The sequence below is a fragment of the Chelonia mydas genome, chromosome 2 (genome assembly GCF_015237465.2).
Source record: "Chelonia mydas isolate rCheMyd1 chromosome 2, rCheMyd1.pri.v2, whole genome shotgun sequence".
In the NCBI taxonomy this organism is placed as follows: domain Eukaryota; kingdom Metazoa; phylum Chordata; order Testudines; family Cheloniidae; genus Chelonia; species Chelonia mydas.
The window spans coordinates 20,988,940-21,012,108 of NC_057850.1; the positions used below are offsets into that span (position 1 = coordinate 20,988,940).

The 23,169-nt window shown below is 48.4% G+C and overlaps 1 protein-coding gene across 1 annotated transcript in view; it reads right to left on the reverse strand.

The window, feature by feature from the left end:
* NSMCE2 (NSE2 (MMS21) homolog, SMC5-SMC6 complex SUMO ligase) overlaps window positions 1-23,169 on the reverse strand; it is a 176,258-nt gene that overhangs the window by 148,206 nt on the left and 4,883 nt on the right. The window lies entirely within an intron of this gene.

The window sequence follows — 23,169 nt, forward strand, 5'->3', positions numbered from 1 at the left end:
AATCAAGTCAACTCCCTGCAATCAACATCCATGATGGGGAAGGGAGTGTTGGAGTCATTTTTATTTAATACATATAAAAACAGTACTTCAGGAGCACGAGCTTGACTACAGCAAGGCAGTAAAATGTATAATTAAACTGGAAAACTTCCATATGATGCTGGTTTTACCTATGTATCCAGTACAAATGGCAATGGCTTGTTGCCAGAAAGGCATTTCATGAAGATCAGCCTAGTCTTTTTGTTTGAAAAGAATAAAATGTTTTTAAAAAATTAACGTGTTTTTAATACTTCACTATCCATTCCTAGGAAAAACAGATATTGAACTTTTCACATACCAAACAAAGCAGGCAATTCATACTTGCATTACGTAAACCCCTGCAATGATTTTCCATGTAATAATTATAAAATACTTACATGGCAGCATAAAACGACATGTTTTACAGAACACACATAATACACACTCCCTTCCCCCAAAAGCATCTATGAAACAGGCAAACAAAGAAGACATGATACAGGAAAACAACATTGTGTTACTAATGATGAGAATAAGGGAAAAGAGATTTCCTGATATTAAATTAAGGATTTTAAAGTGGCGGGGGGGGGGGGGGGGGGGGGGAGGGGGACAGGGCACTTGTCAAAAGCAATAGGGAGAACCTTATCTCGGTTACCCTGACAATAGAAGTTTCCTTTGATAACAGGAGAGGAATTCTAGATTTGGTGGCTCTACTAAGCTTGTGCATGCCACTGATTAGGGGCACACATTGGTTTGGCAACAGAGAGTCTGTTAGCAAACAGTTCCTAGAAGCTAACCACTAACTGCCTGGGGTTAGGAAGAAACTTCCCCTGTGGACATGTTAGTCCACTGCGAGGACTCTTGCAGCTTCTCCTGAAGCATCTGGTAGAGGCCAATATTGGAGAGCGGATACTGGACTACATGGAGCACTGAACTGATCCAAATGCATAAAGCAATTCCTAATTTCTGGTCAGCAGGCATCAATGATTTGACTCCGCTGAGCTAAGATTAGGGTGTAAACTACTGGGGAAAACACTGTTCATGAAAAGAGATGTGTCAGGTTTTAGTAAAAATTCATGTCTCTAAAAGCTGGAGTGAGACATGCTGCAGTTGTATTCTCCACCAGGAATAGTGGGATGAAAAAAAAAAAAAATCTCACTTAGAGTTTACTCCCCAGAGACAATGGGCTTGTCTTCACTACCGGGAAGATCCACGCTGCTGCAATCAATGCAGCGGGAGTCGATTTAGCGGGTCTAGTGAAGACCCACTATATTGTTGGCAGAGTGCTCTCCAGTCAACTCTGGTACTCCAGCTTCCCCAGAAGAATAAAGTAAGTCGACCAGAGAGCGTCTCCCGTCGATGCAGCAAAGTGAAGACACCAGGGTAAATTGACCTAAGCTACGTAGCTGGAGTAGCAGAACTTAGGTTGACTTACCCCAGTAGTGAAGACAAGCTCAATGACTCTTGAGCAGGGGTTCTCAAACTGGGGGTCGGGACCCCTCAGGGGGTCGCGAAGTTATTACATGGAGGGTCGTGAGCTGTCAGCCTCCATCTCAAACCCCGCTTTGCCTCCAGCATTTATAATGGTGTTAAATATATTTAAAGGTGTTTTTAATTTATAAGCAGAGGGTCGCACTCAGAGGCTTGCTATGTGAAAGGGGTCCCCAGTACAAAAGTTTGAGAACCACTGCTCTTGAGGATTTTAATTTGGACAAGAGCTCCCCCTTGTGTTCCAGTAAATGTAGTTTCTTTCCCATTTCTAAATACAATATAACCTCATAGTTACAACACCTCAGGAATGGAGGCTGTTCATAACGCTGAACAAAACATTGACATAATACAGCTTTGAAACTTTACTATGCAGAAGAAAAATGCTGCTTTTAATTTAAATGAAACAAGCACAGAAACTGTTTCCTTACCTTGTCAAATTTTTTTTTTAAACTTTCCCTTTATCTTGTTTAGTAATTTACATTTAACACAGTACTGTACTGTATTTACGTGTGTGTGTGTGTGTGTGTCTCTCTCTTCTGCTGCCTGACTGTGTACTTCCGGTTCCAAATCAGGTGTGTGGTTGACCAGTCAGTTCATAACTCTGGTGTTCGTAACTCTGAGGTTTTACTGTAAGTAGGAAACAGCATTATAATACCACTGATAAGTCTTGGGGAGAACTACCCCTGCATAGCCCACTCTACCTGTGCAATGCAAAGATCCATCATTAATACCAAGCGCTGGGAAGTAGGCGGAGGAGCAGGGATGTGGCACACTCGGAGGATGTGGGGGGTGGGGAGGGGCGCTTGGCTGCCAGTGGGTGCTCTGCATCACTAATGTCATCATTAATACCACGTGCAGTGTACTATCTCGGCCCAACTAGATGAACAGCAGATTGAGTATCAGCCGGGGTTGATTTTTCTTGATTTTGTTAAAAAAAATCATAAATTGTTTTTTAAATGCACCAGTTATTAAAGGAACCAGACTGAAAGCCGTTGGGACTGAAGTCTGTTCAACACAAGGGGTCACAGAAGGGCTGGGAGTGGGCAGAGCCAGGCACAAATAAGCTTGTATACAGGGTGAATTAAGATGTGCCAGGAAATGAGCTGACACAGTTTACATCCCTCCTGGAGCAAGAACATAAGGGAAAGAGTCACAATTCCCAATGCTGTGCTCCTTGGTCAGCACAACTGTACTGCCCCTTTCTAAGGGCAGACAACCAAGTACCAATCTAGCATTTATACTGCAGCCTCCCTTCAGGGCAGCAACCTTGCCTTTTTTATATCTTAGCAGAAAATGATACACACTAGCAATATGAATAATAGAGCAGGATGATTTATACTTCCCAACATTCTGCGCTATTGCAATGCACATGTTAAAAGCACAAGTTAGAAAATTCTGTTATAGCCCCCAGAGTAACCATATCATGGGCTATTTCATGCACATGCAGTAAGTTTACTTGAATGTATATGGTGTTAAGTTACATGCCATGTTATAGGTGTTGTAAGAACAATAAATATGAATTTCTAATTAAAAAAACAAATTAGAAAAATCATCTGCGTGCAGAGGTACAGGTGGTCACCATTCCCATTTCACGTGCATTGGGCCCTGCTTTTTACAGAGCAGAAGAAATTTAAAACAGATGACATTGCAGAGTTCCAGAAAGGCCACCAAAAGGGCCAGTGACATTTGAAATAGCCCCCTTCCAACATCACATTAAAACGAAGGAAAGCCAAGTGGTCTTAGTTACAAAAAAAAAAAAAAAAAAAAGCCAATGGGATTTGCAGAAATCTAAATTCACATTTAAAACGTCCTTGGGAAAGGTGCAGTGTGAAACATGAGGGAAATCACAAGGACACTGTGAGAGAAAGACAAATGGGGTGGGGAGCGACGATGGAGGTAGATATTACTGGCAAAGCGGAAAAGCAGGGAGAGCCAGAGCCGTCCAGGCCAGTTAAGTCTTGGCTGTATGCCAAAGAATCGTACCACTAACGTTCTGGAACACCCACAGGCTTGTACATAGTAGTGAGCCAGAAAGTCCTTTGGGACCTGGAAAGCAACAACAAAAATATTTTCACAAGCCCAGCTACTGACAGAGAGGATTGCCCTGATTCAGCTGACCAGTAGCCAACTGCAGAAGGTGATAGTGCAAGCTTGCTGTCAATATCACCAGCTCAAAGGGCTGGCAGCTCCTACAGCTGGCAGCTCCTACAATTGGCCAGAGTGCTGAAGCTGACAAAAACATTATTTCTGTAAATCCAAGAGGGACTGAAAAAAAGGACATTCCTGATTTTCAGCTACACACAGTTACCTTCTTTATTTATAAATCTACATGTGTGGTGTTTATTCACATGATGGTGGACAGTACATGATCATGGTGGAGCAGCTGCCACCAGCTGTCATGGGGTCCCTGGGCGATGCTCTGGAACTGCTCCCCATGAAGCCAGTCAGGACTCTGGGGAAGTCTCCTTTCTGTGAGCAGCCTGTCTTCAGGACACAAAGCTCACCCAGCTTCTACCTTCCTGGGTCTGAGCTCGGAGCATTCAGCATCCTCTGCCCCTCCATGCACTTCCCCTAGCGAGTCCGCCCAGGCGGGGTCTTGGGGAAGCCAGAGGGTCCTGCACCCCAACTCCGCAGTCAGGCGTGACTCTCAGCTAGCCAGTAAAACAGAAGGTTTATTAGACGACAGGAACATGGTCCAAAACAGAGTTTGCAGGTGCAGAGAACAGGACCCCTCAGCTGGGTCCATTTTGGGGGGCAGTAAGCCAGACAACCATGTCCGCCCTTCACTCCATGTCCCAACCAGCCCCAAACAGAAACTCCCTCCAGCCCCTCCTCCTCTGGGCTTTATCCCTTTCCTGGGCCAGGAGGTCACCTGATTCCTTTGTTCTCCAACCCTTTAGCTCTCACCTTGCAGGTGGGAAGGGCCAGGCCATCAGTTGCCAGAAAACAGGGTGTCGGTAAAAACCATTAATCTTGCCACTTTAATTATAGGCAGAGCTGGCAGCAATGCCTACAGTTAAGCATGCCTATCACTTCCCATTGTTAGCTCCTGTTTTCAGTTATTTATAACTTTGCCAAACTTTAATCATTTGGGCTGAAATTTGCCACGGGTTTGTGCTTCAGGATGAATATTTTTGGAAAGTTTCAGCACAAATGGTTGAGTCATTTCCAAGAACACATTTAGGGAAAAACAGAATTTTTGATAATAGTTTTTTGTTTAGTATTTTACCCCACCGTTTTTTGAAGACTTCTAGTTCTTCCAGACTCTAGGGAGGAATATGGCATTTGGCAGGAGGAGAGTCCTAGAGCTCCCGGAGGTGCCTTTTGCTGTCCCCATGAAATTCCACCTAGATTTGGTCAGGTGATGAAATCTCCATTTACAAATGCTCAGTGGAACTGTTTAGAGACTTGCTGCTAAAATCTCCAAACATTTTATTTGCACTGACCTCCTATCTGCCCTGAGCATGTTCCCCAGCACCACACATCTTCAGCTCCAGATGTAATACTGCAGTAACAGCTGCCCCTTTAGTCTAAGACACTGATTCTCAACCTATTTACCATTGTGGGCCACATATGCAGCTCTCTCTGTGTTATGTGGGCCACATGTACACAAAATCTATACTACGTGTATGGCTCTGACAATGTCACATGGGCTGCAGATGTGTGCTGATTCGGCCACAAGCTGCCCGCGTGTTGAGAACCATCGGTCTAAGAGATGAAATGCTGGGTTGGAAGCCAAGAATAGCCCAAGAATTCTAGTCTCAGCTGTTCTGATGGCTGTTAGTAATTCTGTGTACTTCACAGCCCTTATTATTGAGCAAGGCCTCCTACCCTCACCTTGGGAGTCCGACAAGCATATTTCCCTCAGTGAGGTAAGAGAGTTGCCACAAGGTCACTTCTGGCACAGCTGGGTATAGACCCCTGTCTCACAATATGCCGACCCAAGTCAGCCGATTACAGTATACCATTATCAAAGTGCTTGATCAAGGTTTAAGGCAGGTTTGCACTAGTGGAGTGACCTAAATTGATTTTAGCATATCAGAGAACCTGATCTAGTCTGCAAATATTTCATGTAGATGTGCTGCAGTGCTTTCTGCCCACTGTGGCAAATTGCCGGCACTACTTTGATGGGTCTCTCCTCTGCTTCCCTCCAAACTGCTCTCTACTCCAACACCAATCCACTCTGCTTCAACTCCTTCCCTTGTCTGATTGAAGCCGGGGGGCGGGGGGGGGGGGGTTATCAGGTGACTGGTTTCAGGTGCTCTAATTGGCTTCAGGTGCTCTAATTAATTTATAGCAAACTTTCTTCCCTCTACAGGGAATAAGGCTCCCTTCTTACACTCTCCTGCTGCCCTCTGGCCTGGGCTTTCCTTGCTTTTTGCCCCTGCTTTCGTTCCTCCGGGAAGCGGGCCAGACACTTTTTCTTCGTTTTATTTTTTTTTTTTGCTGGTTTTTTTTTTTTTTTTTGCTGCCGTTCGAGTGCTGGTCAGCTGCCAGCTTGCCTGCCAGCCCCCCCACGCCTGCCCTCGGACGCTGCTACTGCTTCAGCTGCAACCCCCGGACGAGGTGGGGGAGGACTGCCGACCCGCTCCCCGGAGGAGGGGAGTGGACACCCCCAGACCCAACTGTTTTGCTGTTCGTTTGTGGATCCGTAATTAATCGTCTTCTTATCTGCTTGGCATTTATGGAATGCTCCACAAAGCCCGGGAGAGAAGACAGCCGACAAAGACATCACCCAGGAAAGCTACAAATCATCGTGGAGGGGGCCGTAAGACTGAGTAACTTTTGAACTGTACTCTCGTGTGGGGGGAGTTTGACCTTGTCTTAATTGCGTTTGTAGGGGCACAGGGGGTGTGGCACGGAGCTGCCCCCCCGATCCATCGGTGCCCCCCCCCCAACACTACTACAACCGTCACGGCCCCCCACCATCCGTCCCTGCTGGCAACCTGCCATCTGCCTCTAGACTCAACTGCTTGCCCTGAATTCCATCATCGAGACCAGACACAACAGCCGACCAAACAAGACTCTTTGGACAAATGTGTGTGGGTCCACGTCCCCCTCCCCTCCCCCCCTGGACTGCCCACCCCACAGTTTGCCCCTATTACCTGACCCCAACTCCTGTTTCCCTCCCCTGTCCAGTCCGACCCATTTCCCCCCCCCCCCCGCCTGCAGCCCAACAGGGAGAAGTGGTTAATCTGTATCCCCCTCCCCCCTCCTCCTTCTCGTGTCTCCCCGTCTCTCCCTGCTCACGATGGTGGGGAATGAGAGGGGTGAGGCCCCTCTAACCACCTCAGTTGCCCCTCCCCCACCTACCCCCCTGCCCAACCCCCAAGCCTCCCCCCCCACCACTGCTGCCAAAACACCTGCCATCGCCCCCGCTGGGGCATCAGCAGCCGGAGGCACCGGAGCGACTATTGCCGCTGCTACGCCCACCGCCCCCCGAGATTCTAGGAAAGCCTCCCCAGTTAGCCGGAAAGGCCAGGGTGCGAAGAAGGGGAAGGGCCCCGCCACAACCACCAAGCCCTCCATGGCAGAGGCTGCCCCCACCGCTGTGGCCTCATCATCGACCATGGCGTCCCTCCCCGCTGTTCCCTCCACCAGCTCTGCGAGCGTCCCTCCCCCGGCCCCCAGGGCGTATGCCCGGGCGGTGGCAGCCTCCCCCCCCCCGCCTGCCGCCTCATCATCTCGCCCACCCACCGCCTCCGCTACCATCAATAGCGGCCGGGGCCCCTTTCCCACCATGACCAGGAAGCATGGCATCCGTTGCCTCCTGGTGCCCGCCTCGCCCCACGTGGAGACATACGTGCAGGAGTTGGCGAGGGTGGTAGGACCCACGGCTATTGTGGCAGCCTCCAAAATGTACGGGAAGGTCATCTTTTTCTTAGCATCGGAGGCTGCCGCCCAGGAGGCGGTGGAGAAGGGCCTGGCGGTGGGGCGGGGGGTGTTTGTCCCCCTGGAGCCGCTAGAAGACCTGGGCGTCCGCCTAGTCCTGAGCTCCGTCCCTCCTTTTCTACCCAATGCCGCCCTGTTACCCGCTCTCTCCACCCTGGGGAAACCCATTTCTGTCATCAGCCCTCTCCCGTTGGGCTGCAAGGACCCCACCCTCCGTCACGTCCTTTCGTTCCGCCAGCAAGTACAGCTTCTTCTACGCCGGCGGCGTGTGACGGAGAGGCGTTCGAGGAGTCCTTCCTAGTCCCCCTACCAGGGAGCCCGCTATCGGGTCTACTATTCCACAGGAGAGGCCCGGTGCTATCTCTGCCGATCAGCGGGGCATGTCCGAAGAGACTGCCCTTTGGCCCGGCGGGGAGGGGCACCCGAGACCCGGCAGGACATCGGCTCCGTCGTTGCCGACGCCCCTGGCCGCCCGACATCTAAAACCACCTCTCCTCCTGCTCGATCCACCGCTACTCCTGCCCAGGCCCAAGAGACACCTCCCCTACAACGCCCAGATGAGCGAGGGAGCCCCGCCCTTGCTGTTAACAATCCAGCAGAGCCTATGGAGGAGGGTGCAGCAAAGATATTACCGGGCATAGGAGAGGGCCCGCCCCAAGGAGAACCGCCCCCCCCATGCTGCCTCACCGTTACCCCTCCAAGGCCCTGAACCATCGCCTCTGCCTCCCGGCACGACCCCTGCTAACCAGCCCCCAGACGATGCTATGGAGGGCTGTACCCTAGTCCAAGGAAAGTGAGGCAAGCGGAAGGCTCGAGCTCCGCTGCACCCATCCGATGCAGAGGCCCCCCGGAAGACCAGGAAGGGAGGCACTGACACCGAGCCTTCCGCTATGCCCACAAGTGAGATCCATCCACCGGTGTCAGGAGGGGAAGACAAAATAGCACTGGAAGGCAGAATCTCCCCTCCACGGGAGACCCTCCCCTCCGAGACCCCCGAGGAAGCCCCTTCTGCCCGAATATCACCCGAACCCCCCACGAACCCCGAAGCGACCGTCGTAGTGGGCGCCAGAGGGGAGCCCCCCGGGGTGGCAGAAGACGACCTCTCCTCCATGTATGAGGCGATCGAGGCCCTAGGTTTGACCCCGGTTACCCAGGGAGAGAATGACCTACTGCCGGCTGGCCTCGATCTGGGCAACCTTACCCCAGTCCCCTTTCCCCATGCTCCCTCCCCCTAAACGCCTTCCCCGGGCGAGCACCCTGCAGAAGGTGGTCCACCACCTGATGCCATGGCTGCCAAATCCACCACAGAGCCTGTGCCTAGCATCACTGGGAGCCCCCTCCCCACCCCCTTAACCCTCGAATCTGTTCGGGAGGCACCACCTCTCAGCTGCTTGACTCCCGAAGCCCAGAACCTCGCCTCTGACCCCGCCCCCACCCTTGTCCCTGCCCAATCCACCTCCTCCTGCAATGCTATTGCCGCCCCTGGGGTTATTTCTTTCCCGTTTTTTGCGGATCCCCCCCAAGGAGCAGCCTTTGCATTTTCCTGCCGCGACCCATTAGGAGCTGCAATTTTCCCTCCGCCATCCTCTTCTACCCCAAGGCTTGAGACGGACCTAATAACTTTAGCCTGTCAGATGCCCCGTCGGTGGTCTGCACCCTGCCTGCATGCCTCAGCGGACCACGAGGCTGCACCAAGAGCCCCACCAGGGAATAACCTGGAAATCGCAACCCCAACCCCCCATGAGCTGCGAAAAGCGTTGCGAGAGTTTTTAGAAGACATCCGTGGCTCCCGCAACAGGGTACAGCTAGCTCTCCAGCTATGGGTGGACTTTGATCAAATCCTCCAGGCCACAAGGGCTCTTATAAAGGAGGGTAAAGGGAAAGGAAGGCACGGTGCCGCGGCCTACGAGCGGGCTCACAGCTTCCGTGACGATTTACTCACTTACGGGATGGGTCACGGATTGTTTCACAACCCGCCGGGGGCTGCGAACACCCCCGCCAACAAGGAACCCCCACCCCCCCAGCCCTCCGCATGACGCCCCTCATTATTGCAACTTTGAACACCAGGGGCTGTAGGATGACTCTCCGCAGGTCCCAGGTGCTCTCTTACCTTCAGGAAGGGGGGTACTCTGTGGTTTTCCTGCAGGAGACCCATACGGATCCGACCGCCGAGGACAGCTGGCAGCTGGAGTGGGGGGACGGGGTCTATTTCAGCCACTTCACGATTCGACAAGCTGGAGTGGTGACCCTGTTCTCCCCCACCTAAGGCCCAAGGTGCTAGGGGTCACTGAGGCCGTGCCGGGCCACCTGCTGCATCTCCGAGTCCGTATGGAGGGGCTCGTGGTCAACCTTGTTAACATCTATGCCCCGACAACGAGTCCGAAGCGGCCGCAATTCTATCAGCGGGTGTCCGACTTCCTCAGCACCCTAGATTCTCACGAGTGCTTAGTCCTGGGAGGGGACTTTAACACCACCTTCGAGAAACAGGACGGCTCAGGAGCCAAGCTGAACCCGGCCACTGCAAACATTCTCCGAGAAATAGTCGAACATCACTCCCTAGTAGACGTCTAGCGTGACCACCACCCAGATGACACTTCCACGTTCACTTTTGTCCGGGTGGAGGCCCATCGGTCACGCCACTCTCGGTTGGACCATATTTATTTATCCCGTTTCCATCTTTCACAGGCCCACTCCTCCAACATTCGGCCGGCCCCATTTTCCAACCATCATCTAGCCACCATAACAGCCTCCCTCCGTGCAGAGAGGCCGGGGCTGGCCTATTGGCACTTTAACAACAGCCTGCTGGAGGATGAGGGCTTCGTGACGTCCTTCCGGGAGTTTTGGCTGGCCTGGCGAGAGCAGCGGCATGCCTTTCTCTCGGCGCGGTGATGGTGGGATCTAGGGAAGGTGCGCGCCAAGCTCTTCTGCCATGACTACACCTGGGGCACCAGCCGACGGAGAAATGCAGCGATAGAGCAGTTGGAACGGGAGGTCTGAGAGACGGAGAGGCGTCTGGCTGCCAGCCCCAAGGACCCGTTCCTCTGCGGAGCGTGCCGGGAGAAGCGGGAGGAGCTTCGGGCCCTCGAGGACCATCGGGCCTGAGGTGCCTTTGTTCGATCCCGCATCCGCCTCCTTTCGGAGATGGATCGCAGCTCCCGTTTCTTCTACGCCCTGGAGAAAACGAGGGGGGCCAAGAAACACGTCACCTGCCTTCTAGCAGAAGATGGCGCCCCCCTCACGGATCCAGTGGAGATGTGTGGGAGGGCCCGTGACTTCTACACAAGCCTTTTCTCCCCAGATCCGACCGATCCTGGCGCTTGCGGGGTGCTCTGGGAGGAACTCCCCACGGTCAGCATGGGCGACCGTGACCGGCTAGAGCTGCCTCTCACCCTGGCCGAGTTCTCGAAAGCCCTCTGTCGCATGCCCACCAATAAGTCTCCGGGCATGGATGGGCTGACCGTGGAGTTTTACCGCGCGTTCTGGGACATCCTCGGCCCAGACCTAGTCACTGTCTGGGCTGAGTCTTTGCAGGGCGGGGTCCTCCCTCTGTCATGCAGGCGAGCGGTGCTCGCCTTGTTGCCGAAGAAAGGGGACCTTCGCGATTTACGAAACTGGCGTCCCGTCTCGCTCCTTAGCACGGGTTACAAAATCGTAGCGAAAGCAATCTCGCTGCGGCTAGGGTCCGTGATGGCGGACGTGATCCACCCAGACCAGACCTATACTGTCCCGGGTGGCAGCATTTTTGACAACCTATTTCTAGTCCGAGACCTTTTGGAACTCGGGCGGAGAGATGGTCTGTCGTTCGCCCTCCTGTCTCTCGATCAGGAGAAGGCGTTCGATAGAGTAGACCATGGGTACCTCCTGAGCACTCTGCAGGCGTTTGGATTCGGACCTCAGTTTGTGAGTTTTCTCCGGGTGCTGTATGCCTCCGTGGAGTGTTTGGTTAGGCTCAACTGGACCCTGACCGAAACGGTCAGCTTCGGGCGAGGAGTGTGGCAGGAGTGCCCCCTCTTGGGCCAGCTGTACGCTCTGGCGATCGAGCCTTTCCTCTGTCTCCTCCGCAGGAGGTTGACAGGGTTGGTGCTGCGGGAGCCGGAGCTGCGGCTGGTCCTGTTGGCGTACGCCGATGACGTACTCCTCGTGGTCCAGGACCCGGGCGACTTGGAGCGAGTGGAGGCATGCCAGGCCATCTATTCGGCAGCCTCCTCCGCCCGAGTCAACTGGGTCAAGAGCTCTGGCTTGGCGGTGGGGGACTGGAGGCAGGTAAGCTCCCTCCCACCCGCGCTTCAGACCATCCGGTGGAGTGCAGGTCCACTGCTCTATCTCGGCGTTTACCTTTCCGCCACGCACCCTTCCCCGCCGGAGAACTGGCAAAATTTAGAGGGCGGGGTGATAGAACGGATCCGGAAATGGACGAGGCTACTCCGATGTCTCTCCCTCCGAGGGAGAGCACTGGTGCTTAACCAACTAGTCCTGTCCATGCTCTGGTACCGGCTCACCACCCTGGCCCCGGCCCCGGGTTTCCTGACCCACCTCCGGAGATTGATTCTAGAGTTCTTTTGGTCAGGAATGCACTGGGCCCCTGTCGGAGTTCTTCATTTACCCCTGAAGGAAGGAGGGCAGGGCCTGAAGTGTCTGTACACTCAGGTCCGCGTTTTCCGCCTCCAGGCCCTGCAGAGGCTCCTTTACAGTGCAGGTAGTTTGACGTGGAGCATATTGGCGCACGCCTTCCTGCGCCGCTTCCAAGGGCTCCGATACGACCGGCAGCTCTTTTATCTTTGTCCGAGAGGTTTTCCGCGAGACCTCTCCGGGCTGCCGGTCTTCTACCAGGACCTCCTCCGGACCTGGGAACTGTTTCTAACGACCAGGTCCGTGGCGGCCACCGTGGGAGCAGATCTCCTCACGGAGCCCCTGCTACACAATCCCCAACTCCGTGTGCAGGTGGCGGAGTCCCGCTCGGTGCGCCAGAGGTTGGTCCTGGCAGAAGTCACGAGGGTCGGAGACCTCCTGGACTACGACCGGAGAGACTGGCTGGATCCCCTGACGCTCGCTCGGCACATGGGGCTCTCCAGCCCCCGTACCCCCCGGCGCGTACTTCAGGAGGTGAAGGCCGCCTTGACCCCCGCTGCTCGGGCTTATGTCAACCGAGCCTTGCGCGAGGGCGCACCCCGCCCATCCTCTACCCCAGGCCCGCCGGACCTTTCCATTGGGCCCCTACCCTGCCGATCCCAACAAACCCCTCACCCTTTCACTGCGAGCCGGCTGCATGAACTGCAGCCGGTCAGTTTTCAAATTGCACAATGGAAATATTTATATACACTCACGCTTCACACCCTTCACGCCCACACCCTGGTGTCCCGCCCCGATACAAAGTGGCGGGACCTCCTGCCACCTTTGGAGGGTGAGCAACCTCGGTGGGCCAGCCTGTACTCCACGTTGGTCCCGAGGCCCGTCGGGGACATCAGTTGGCGGCTCCTTCACGGAGCTGTGAGCACGGGGGTGTTTTTGACACGGTTTACCCCCATCCCGGATACTTGCCCTTTTTATAATGTGAGGGAAACCCCGGCGCATGTATATTTAGAGTGTGCCAGATTGCAGCCCCTTTTCCGGCTCCTCACAAATATTCTATTGTGCTTTTGGCTTCATTTCTCCCCTCACCTCTTTATCTATACACTCCCCATCCGTGGCCCCACAAAATCGCGGAATCTCCTGGTTAACCTCCTCCTAGCCTTGGCTAAAACAGCCATTTTTAAAACCAGGGAGAGGAGGTTGGCCCATGAAACATCCTGCGATTGTAGGGCCTTTTTTCGATCCTCAGTACATTCACGTATCCGGGCGGAGTTCCTCTGGGCGGCGTCCACCAACTCTCTTGACGCCTTCGAGGAGCGGTGGGCGCTGTCCGGGGTTCTCTGCTCGGTGACCCCGTCCGGTTCCCTCTGTCTGACCCTTTGATTGAGGGGAAGAGCAAGAGACGCCAGGCCCAGCCGTTGCCGCTGTGGATACCATCGTTACTGTCATCTAGGAGGGGTCCTATAATACGTGGGTGTCTAGCCCCCCACCCCCAAACCGCCCACCCCGCAGCCGTGCCCATCTTGCCGGGCACTCTCAGGAGAGGGATAATCGGTGACACTGGGCACAGCACTAGGTAACTCGAGGAGGTGGAAGACCACGAGTGTCGAGGAAGCCCCCCCGCTCTAGGCCACCAGGTAATTCAGGAGGGTGGAAGACCACGAGTGTCAAGGAAGCCCCCCCGCTCTGGGCCCAGGCTAGCCTGAACACTTCTCCCTCCTGAAAGCTGCTGTGTTATACCTTCTGTTTGCGTTGTTTTGTTGCAAAGTTTGTTTGTTTTCCTTGGTAATTCCTTGCAAGTGTTACACAATAAAGTTCTTTTCTGTTTCAAAAAAAAAAACAAAAAACAAAAAAAACCTTCCCTGTTACCTTACCCAGAGAAAAGGGACCTACTTAACCTGGGGCTAATATATCTGCCTTCTATCACTGTCCTGTAGCCATCTGGCCTGACCCTGTCACAAGTAGTTCATATAATTGAGACCAGTGTTAAGACAATATCAAGTAAAAAAAAAAAATGAAGCAAATTCTGCTTTCAATTACGCTGGTGTAAACGCAAAGTAAATCAGTTTACATGAACAGAATTACTCTAGATTTATGCTGACATAAATGACAGAAGAATCTAGACCCATCATTTAAAAAAGTAAGCTTTTTCATCTGATACTCAAACATATTAGAGAGACAAGGTGGGTAAGGTAATATATTTTATTGAACCAACTTCTGTTGGTGAAAGAGACAAGCTTTTGAGCTACACAGAGCTCTTCCTGTGTAGCTTGTCTTTTTCACCAATAGAAGTTGGTCCAATAAAAGGTATTACCTTAACCACTTTGTCTCTCTAACATCCTGGGATTGACATAGCTACAACAACACTGCATACTCAGAACATATTAGTTTATTAAAATGGAAATAGGTTTTTGTAAGTTTTATGTAGTTTACATTTGCATAACACTGAGCTAAAGCAATGAAAATACCATAGACTAGTTGGCTTCATGCTTATTCATAATTAGTTTCTAGCAAATTTCACTTCCAGACACTTTGCCTGCTAAGGCCCCCATCGAGCCAAGCACTTGAACATGCGCTCAACTTTAAATGCTTGAGTGGTCCACTATCTTCAATAGATGCTTAAGATTTAGCACATGCTTAAATGTAGCCTCAGTCCAGAGAAAGATTCCATATGACAGCACTATGACTGTACAGAAGAAACAGTGGAACTGACTGTACATAGTTTTCCATTGTGTTTGTGTGGGTCTTTTATACAGCAACAGAAGAGCAAAAAGAAGATTAAAAAACAAAAGAAAGGAAAATGTGACTTTTGAACAATAAAAATTGGCAGGAGGATCAGGGGTGGGTGTAGAGCTTGACACTACTTTTAACTCTCTCTCACACACACACTAGATTTCAAAATGATGTGTCCCTTTAATATTCATTTGATGGAAACTTATTTTTACAAGTCTAAATATGTTGTCTGAACTAGCTGACAGGGACTGTCTATTTTGTCTCTTTAACAACATCAAGGACACTGCCAGTGCTATGAGACCAAACCTGCCAACACTCACACACGCAAGTAGTCTTTAATCACAGCAGCAGCTTCACGGAAGTCAATGGTACTATTCACATAAGCAGAAGGTTTGCAAAATTAGGTGTTTTAATATTATTCTTTACTCGTATTAGAGTAGCTCTAACCAGGCTTAGTGCTCCATGCTAGACGCCACACAAATTCATAAATGGCAATAAATGCCCTGAATAATTAATAATAGTGATTTGTTTCTTTCAGTAAACATTTATGTAGGATTGAAAGAAAGTTCAGATGGATTTAAATGCACTGGGGGACTAAGCAGCAGAATGGCTAATGAAATTTTACATGACTGATGTAATGCTCATTGTCAAAACAGTCTAAGCATCTAATGTATCAGATGGACTCAAACTGTGGGCTTCTCAGAGGAAACAGCCTTGGGAGTCCTCATTCACATAGCTTGATGAGGAGCTCCCAGAGTGCAGCAGTAGTTAGGAAAGTAAAGCAATGATCAGATGCACCAAGGAAAAAAAAGATACAAAATGTGTAATCCTGAATGTTTAAATTCTTGAATGACTCATGGAGATTTTATATGTTGTTTTGATACTGTTGTTCTTTTCCTTCTGACTATTGGGTGTAAGCAGATCTCTTTACTACAATATAATAAATAATAATACTTTGTACTTCTGTAGTATCTTCCACTGGGATTCCCAAAGTAATTCACAAACGTTAAAAAATTAGGCTCAAACCTACGAAGACCTATGCACCTGCTTAACTTTAAACTGTGCGTAGTTCCTAGTTCCACTTAGCTCAACAGAACCGGTCAAGTGAAGCAGGTGTCTTTGCAGGATTAAGATCTTACTCCTCACAATCAGGGATTTCCCATGTACACCCCCCTGAACTCCCCACCAGCCCTGCCCCAGTTACATGCAGTGTCAACTAGTTACATCATTGCAGTGTTGCCAGTTCAGTCATTTTCCAACCTTCCCCTGTCAAATTTGAACACCCCCTCTAATTTCAGTTCCTGGGGAAGACTCTGCTCACAATACACATTTGAAGAAGTTGAAATATTATTCTATTCTGCAGATAGGGTAACTGAATCACAGAAAAGTAAAGTGAACTTTCCAAAGGTTATACAGAAATAGATCTTCTAAATCACACTTTTCCTGTACACAAGATCATCCTTCCCTGCATATGGGGCCAGATTATCAGCAGGTGTATATCACCACAGCTTCAAAGGAACTGCCCCTATCTCTTTCCCAGATTGCACATTCCAATGTATAGTACAGTGTGAACTGTGCTTAAATTTCAATAAAGTTATATATTGTAAGAGATACAAAAAAAGTCTTTCTAACAATGGAAAACACCCCCACTGGAATCCTGTGACCAATCAGGCTACTTCAACTTGTGAAAGACTTAGCGGAGAGTAAAAGATGGATAAAACTTTGGTATGGAACTTACATGTGCAAAGAGGTTACAAGAACTTGAAATGTCTAGCCTAAAACCCTCAAGCATATGTCCTTGTAAAGTTACAGCCCCACCCCAGTTAATTCTGAACAGAGCTAAGTGTTTATTATTAAAGAGACTGTACTGAAGAATCTTAAAGACAGATTTTGCAAAGGGCCTCAGAGGGAATAAAGTAAACTATTGCAGCTTAGCCCGATATTTGTGCCGACCAGCAGCCACGTTATCTTGTCTCATGAACCTGTTATATCTCACAAGCTAAGCAGAGGTGGGCTCGGTCGGTATTTGGATGAGAGATACCCTGAAGGAAATGTAGGTGCTATGGGGAAGTAGCAATTTCAATTCAGCTGGTGGCAACCACAATATGGGATTAGACAGCTCTGTATTGCTCTCGTGCCATCCTTCAGATGAGACATCAAACCAAAGCTCTGACTGCTCATGGTCATGAAAGAAACAGGGGCTCCTATTATAAAAGTAAGCACATTAACCCTACTGTCCTGTCTGAAATTCCAAACTCAGGTAACTACACTCTTCCTATATAGAATGTCTTCTATTGTTCCAGTCGGACATGGTACTTTACTTTTTCTGCCTTAAATTGTTGTGTAGTTATTGTGTGTTGTTAAGCAACGGTCATGAAGCACCCAAAGAGTGGCTTCATTTCAGTGGTGGAATAAGTAATTCCTACGTCTCTTATCTACCTCACGGGGAGTTGTGAGGCTAACTAATACTTGTGAAGTGCTTGAGGTCCTCTGAAGACAGTCAAAAACAAAGGACTATTAAGATTAGTACGATCTGTTGAATATCCTGTCAGTTCATACTCCCTAGTCTGGCACCTTTTCCCATCAGCAGCTTTCTTGATTCAACAAATAGCTACACTCCCATTTCATTCAACATAAGGTCACTACTATTTATATAGCTGCTAACTCCACTTCATGCAGTGTGGTTACCACAGCTCCCATACAAAGAATAAAGAGCTTTTCCCAGGTTGGGTATGGATTTTTCCCAAAAAGCTATGGCAGGTCAGAGGTGAGGGCCATCACAGAGGCATGGGGAGGAGCTGGTTTCTTTCCATTTTGTTTTGTAATAATATTGCTTACACCTTGCCCAGGCCTTCCCCCTGGCAAGTTATGGTGGTTGTTTTTTACTCCACTTGAACATTGACATGACAGCTGTTTCACAACTTCCACTCATGAGAAAAGAAAAAAGAAAAAAAAAGGAAAATAGAAAAAGGAACAAAGCTGTCTGGTTTCCAACACATTCCGTGGGGAAAGGAGGGAGAACACTGCAAATGCAACTAACAAATGTAAAAAAGAAATAGTTCAGAATGTTAATCTGCAGTAATTGACACTACTTGGTTGGGGGAGGAAGAAATGCTCAAGACCGGCATAGGATAAAAGCATTTTAGATTCATCAAAGACAATTTACACTTTAAAGATTGCTAATGCACTCTGGACTTGGAAACATATGCTTGTTCTCATGTTCTTTTGCAAATCACTGCTTTATCATCTTTAAAAAAACGAACAAAAAAAACCACACAGCATGAACTCATCAAAGTAACAACAGTCATACTTCTGTAGAAAATATGCCCAGTACATCCCTAGCATTAATGTCTTAAACTAGTTATAATACACTTATTGCTGTAAAATTAGAAGTTAGTATATGTTATTGTTTTAGTTCCAGGTTCAAAGAACAGTACTGCGTATAGTATAAACAGTGTGCCTGGTGGTAAATATTTGCAGAGTCAGGCCCTTAAAAGCATTTTATTCCTGAAAGTTGTCAGCAGCCTTCAGCACCAAACACCCTTTATATATCAAATTCTGCACTCAAGCACAATACGCAATACAATGCCCTGTTGAAAAAAACTGACACAGCTTATTCTCATGTATTTCAGGATAGTACTTGGCCTTTGGTACATATGTGCAAAAAACCTAAACTGATGTCCACATCAAAACAAGATGTTCTAATAAAACCAAACACACACACACACACACACACACACTTCTGCTTCGTTGGGAAGAATCAGAGGGGACTGAAACTGTTTTTTCAATATAGGAAATAAAACTTATTAAACCAACTCAGCTCTGACAAAAAGACTGTTTGAATAACACATCCCTTTTATGCATGAAACAATGCTGGCTAAAAAGAATAGCCCAATTCCTTGTCCAAACAAGGTCCAGAATAGTTTATTACAATTGTTACTTCTCTGAGATGCTGTCAAGGTTCTTTCCCCACTCTGAACTCTAGGGTACAGATGTGGGGACCTGCATGAAAAACCCCCTAAGCTTATTTTTACCAGCTTAGGTTAAAACTTCCCCAAGGTACAAACTATTTTACCTTTTGCCCCTGGACTTTATTGCTGCCACCACCAAGCGTCTAACAAATACATAACAGGGAAAGAGTCCGCTTGGAAACATCTTCCCCCCGCTCAAAATCCTCCCAAACCCTACACCCCCTTTCCCGGGGAAGGCTTGATAAAAATCCTCACCAATTTGCATAGATGAGCACAGACCCAAACCCTTGGATCTTAAGAACAATGAAAAAGCAATCAGGTTCTTAAAAGAAGAATTTTAATTGGAAAAAAAAGTAAAAGAATCACCTCTATAAAATCAGGATGGTAAATACCTTACAGGGTAATCAGATTCAAAACATAGAGAATCCCTCTAGGCAAAATCTTAAGTTACAAAAAGACACAAAAACAGGAATATACATTCCTTTCAGCACAACTTATTTTATCAGGAATTTAAACAAAACAGAATCTAACGCATATCTAACTAGATTGCTTATTAGCCCTTTACAGGAGTTCTGACCTGCATACCTGCTCTGGTCCCAGCAAAAACAACACACAGACAGAGAGAACCCTTTGTTCCCCCCCCCTCCAGCTTTTAAAGTATCTTGTCTCCTCATTGGTCATTTTGGTCAGGTGCCAGCGAGGTTATCCTAACTTCTTAACCCTTTACAGGTGAAAGGGTTTTTCCTCTGGCCAGGAGGGATTTAAAGGTGTTCACCCTTCCCTTTATATTTATGACAGTGCATAAAATTTAAAGCCTACCCAAGCTGCAATTTCAGCAAAGAATCAACGCACTACTGAACAAGTTGACTTCCATAATCACACCGAGTTCTGAGAGCAGAAAGTAGGAGCTCTAAGGGCATATATTACTCTCCTAGAAATAGCACTTCCCAGTAGTACTGTTCCATTGGAAATTAATTTTCTTATTTTCTTCCTCAATTTGACTTTTTGATACTGTAGCCAAGGGGAGCTCGACTACACACTTGTTCATTTTATATTTTTGTAGATGTCAATCGAAAAAGGAAAAAAAGCTGTCTTTCAAGATCCTTTGTTCATTGGAACGTGCCCTATTCTGATCCAACATAGGGGAAGCACACTTCCCTTAACAATACACTTGGAAATTTAACTCTGCCCTTCACCACGTCCCACATCTTTCTCTGAACCTTTCAGAGTGATCTTCAGCCCAGCAAACCATTCCACAATCTTTAAGTGAAATATTAATGCAACTGAACATCTTACCATTACATTCAAGTCTGCAGAAAATGACCCCAAGTCAGGAATGAAATGCACAGAAAATACTTGCACAGGTGTACCATAAGCTAAATTAACACTAACCATGTTATATTTTCATCATGTAAATGGCCTTGTGTGATAGATCAGTGTTAATAATAATAATAATACCTTGCTCTTATACAGGACTTTTCATCTGTAGATCTCAAAGCATTTTACAAAGGAGGTCAGTGTCATTAGCCCCATGTCACAGGTGAGGAAGCTGCAGCATACAGAATTGACATGCTTTGCCCAAGATCACCCACCAGGCCAGTGGCAGAGCCAGGAATAGAACTGCTGAGTCCCAGTCCAGAGTGTTACATATAATTCATAATCACAGAATCGTAGGACTGGAAGGGACCTCGAGAGGTCATCTAGTCCAGTCCTCTGCACTCATGGCAGGACCAAGTATTATCTAGACCAGGAATTGGCAACCTTTGGCATGTGGCCTGTCAAGGAAATCCGTTGGCGGGCCGGGACGCTTTGTTTACCTGCAGCGTCCACAGGTTTCGGTCGATCACAGCTCCCACTGGCCGCAGTTCACCATTCCAGGCCAATGGGAGCTGTGGGAAGCGGCAGCCAGCACATCTTCAGCCCATGGCGCTTCCCGGATGGGCCATGCACCAAAGGTTGTCGATCCCTGATCTAGGCCATTCCTGACAAGTTTTTATCTAACCTGCTCTTAAAAATGTCCAACGATGGAGATTCCACAACCTTCCTAGGCAATTTATTCCAGTGCTTAACCACCCTGACAGTTAGGAAGTTTTTCCTAATGTCCAACCTAAACCTCCCTTGCTGCAATTTAAGCCCATTGATTCTTATCCTATCCTCAGAGGTTAAGAAGAACAATTCTTCTCCCTCCTCCTTTTATGTACTTGAAAACTGTTATGTCCCTTCTCAGTCTTCTCTTTTTCAGACTAAACAAACCCAAGTTTCTTAATCTTCCCTCATAGGTCATGTTTTCTAGACCTTTAATCATTTTTGTTGCTCTTCTCTGGACTTTTTCCGATTTGTCCACATCTTTCCTGAAATGTGGCACCCAGAACTGGACACAATACTCCAGTTGAGGCCTAATCAGCACAGAGTAGAGCGGAAGAAATTACTTCTTGTGTCTTGCTTACAACACTCCTGCTAATACATCCCAGAATGATGTTCGCTTTTTTTGCAACAGTGTTACACTGTTGACTCATATTTAGCTTGTGGGCCACTATGACCCTGAGATCCCTTTCCGCAGTACTCCTTCTTAGGCAGTCATTTCCCATTTTCCCATTCATATTTCACATTGTGCAACCTCAGGGCTGTTTTAACTTGTGCTGGCAATAACTGACTGTTAGGATATAGATATTCAGGCCTGCCTGTAAAGGCCTGTACTCTAAGAGTTTAGGTGTATTCTTATCACTTAGCTAGTTATAGAGGTATAAAAGAAAGAATCAAAATCACTGTCTGCCGGTGTAAGGGCCTTCTCTTACTGTGACAGTCTGAGGCCCTGTTCTTAGGCTCAGGCCTTTGGCTAAGCAGCAGAGGCAGCCATAAGCTGGGAAGCGAATGGTCACATCCTCACATTCCAACCTAGTCACATTGAAATAAGGTGCTATTGGGCTGTTAGGAATACAATCCTGTCCTGATAATGCCTATCGCCTCCAGAGAAAGGGAAGTGCCTAGAAGATGGAAAAGGAAACTTAGTCTGATAGCATCCAGTCTGGCAAGAACTCACTTATCAATAGCTGGGATGTGAAATTCTCATTTCTTTGTTGTTCTATCACTGTAGTCCCCATTTCCCTACTGTTTGTCTGTATAATCTCTGTCTGGTTCTGTGATTGTTTCTGTCTGCTGTATAATTAATTTTACTGGGTGTAAACTAATTAAGGTGGTGGGATATAATTGGTTAAATAATCATGTTACAATATGTCAGGATTGGTTAGTTAAATTTCAGTAAAATGATTGGTAAAAGTATAGCAAAGCAGAACTCAAGTTTTACTATATAGTCTGCAGTCAATCAGGAAGCGTGTGGGTGGGGGAAATGGGAACAGGGAATGGGGGTGGGGAAACTGGAATCATGTTTAGCTAAGGGCAGGAATGGGTACAGGGACACAGGTAAGGCTCTGTGGTGTCAGAGCTGGGAAGGGGGACACTAAGGAAGGAAACTGGAATCATGCTTGCTGGAAGTTCACCCCAATCAACATCGAATTGTTTGCACCTTTGGACTTCGGGTATTGTTGCTCTCTGTTCATGTGAGAAGGATCAGGGAAGTAAGTGGGTGAAGGAATAAGCCCCCTAACACTGACTACTAGGGGTCATTCTGAGCGTCTGGGATTGCTGGAATGCCGTGTTCTCTGGCACTTTCCCTCATACCCCAGCATGCCCCCTAAGTTGGGTAGAGATGGGGTGACACCAGGAGCAGAGGAATATAGGACGGGTTATACCAGTTTTACTCCAGCCACGGATTCCTGTATGCAAGGGGAATCTCTAGCTGCCTGTTTAAGCCAGCTTTTTGCTCCTTTTGCACTGCCAACGTAATGGGAATGACACATAGCTAAGAATCCTGTCCACTGTCTCTGACATGGTGGCTGGGTGAAAGGGTCAGAGGGGAGAAAGGTAACATTCTAGAAATAGAAAGTTGTTCTTCATTGTAACTGAACCCAACTGATGCCTATCTAGTCTAGTTGTTGTTGAATGTCAGATTAGATATGCCATGAATATGCTTTTTGTTGTGTTGTCACAGGATTTTCAGTCTCCATTCTTATTAAAAGATAGATTCATTCATTATAATTAATCTGAATTTTTGACTGTTTGGAGATAAAGCCACCGTGGTACATCCTGGAAGGAAAAGCAACCTTCTGACCTCTTGTCGAGCATTGTTTCTCCAATTGAGAAGGCTCATTTTAGGCAGCCCCGTAATGAGTACTACCCAGATCCTGGCTGTGGTCAGTAACAGCACAGGAAAAGTTGACTGAGTGGTGGTAGGAACAGGGGATCTCACATTTTACTTTCCCCTTGAAAAGCAGAATTGCATGCATCTGACATTAGAAAACACGAAGGCCAAGATTTTCAGAAGTGACTAGGGATTTCGGGTACCTCCACTTTTGGATGCCCAGAATGAGGCACCTTCAAGAAGTGGGAGCTCAGCATTTTGTGAAGATGAGGCCTTTTAAATGTGCTATAAGTTGAGCACCCA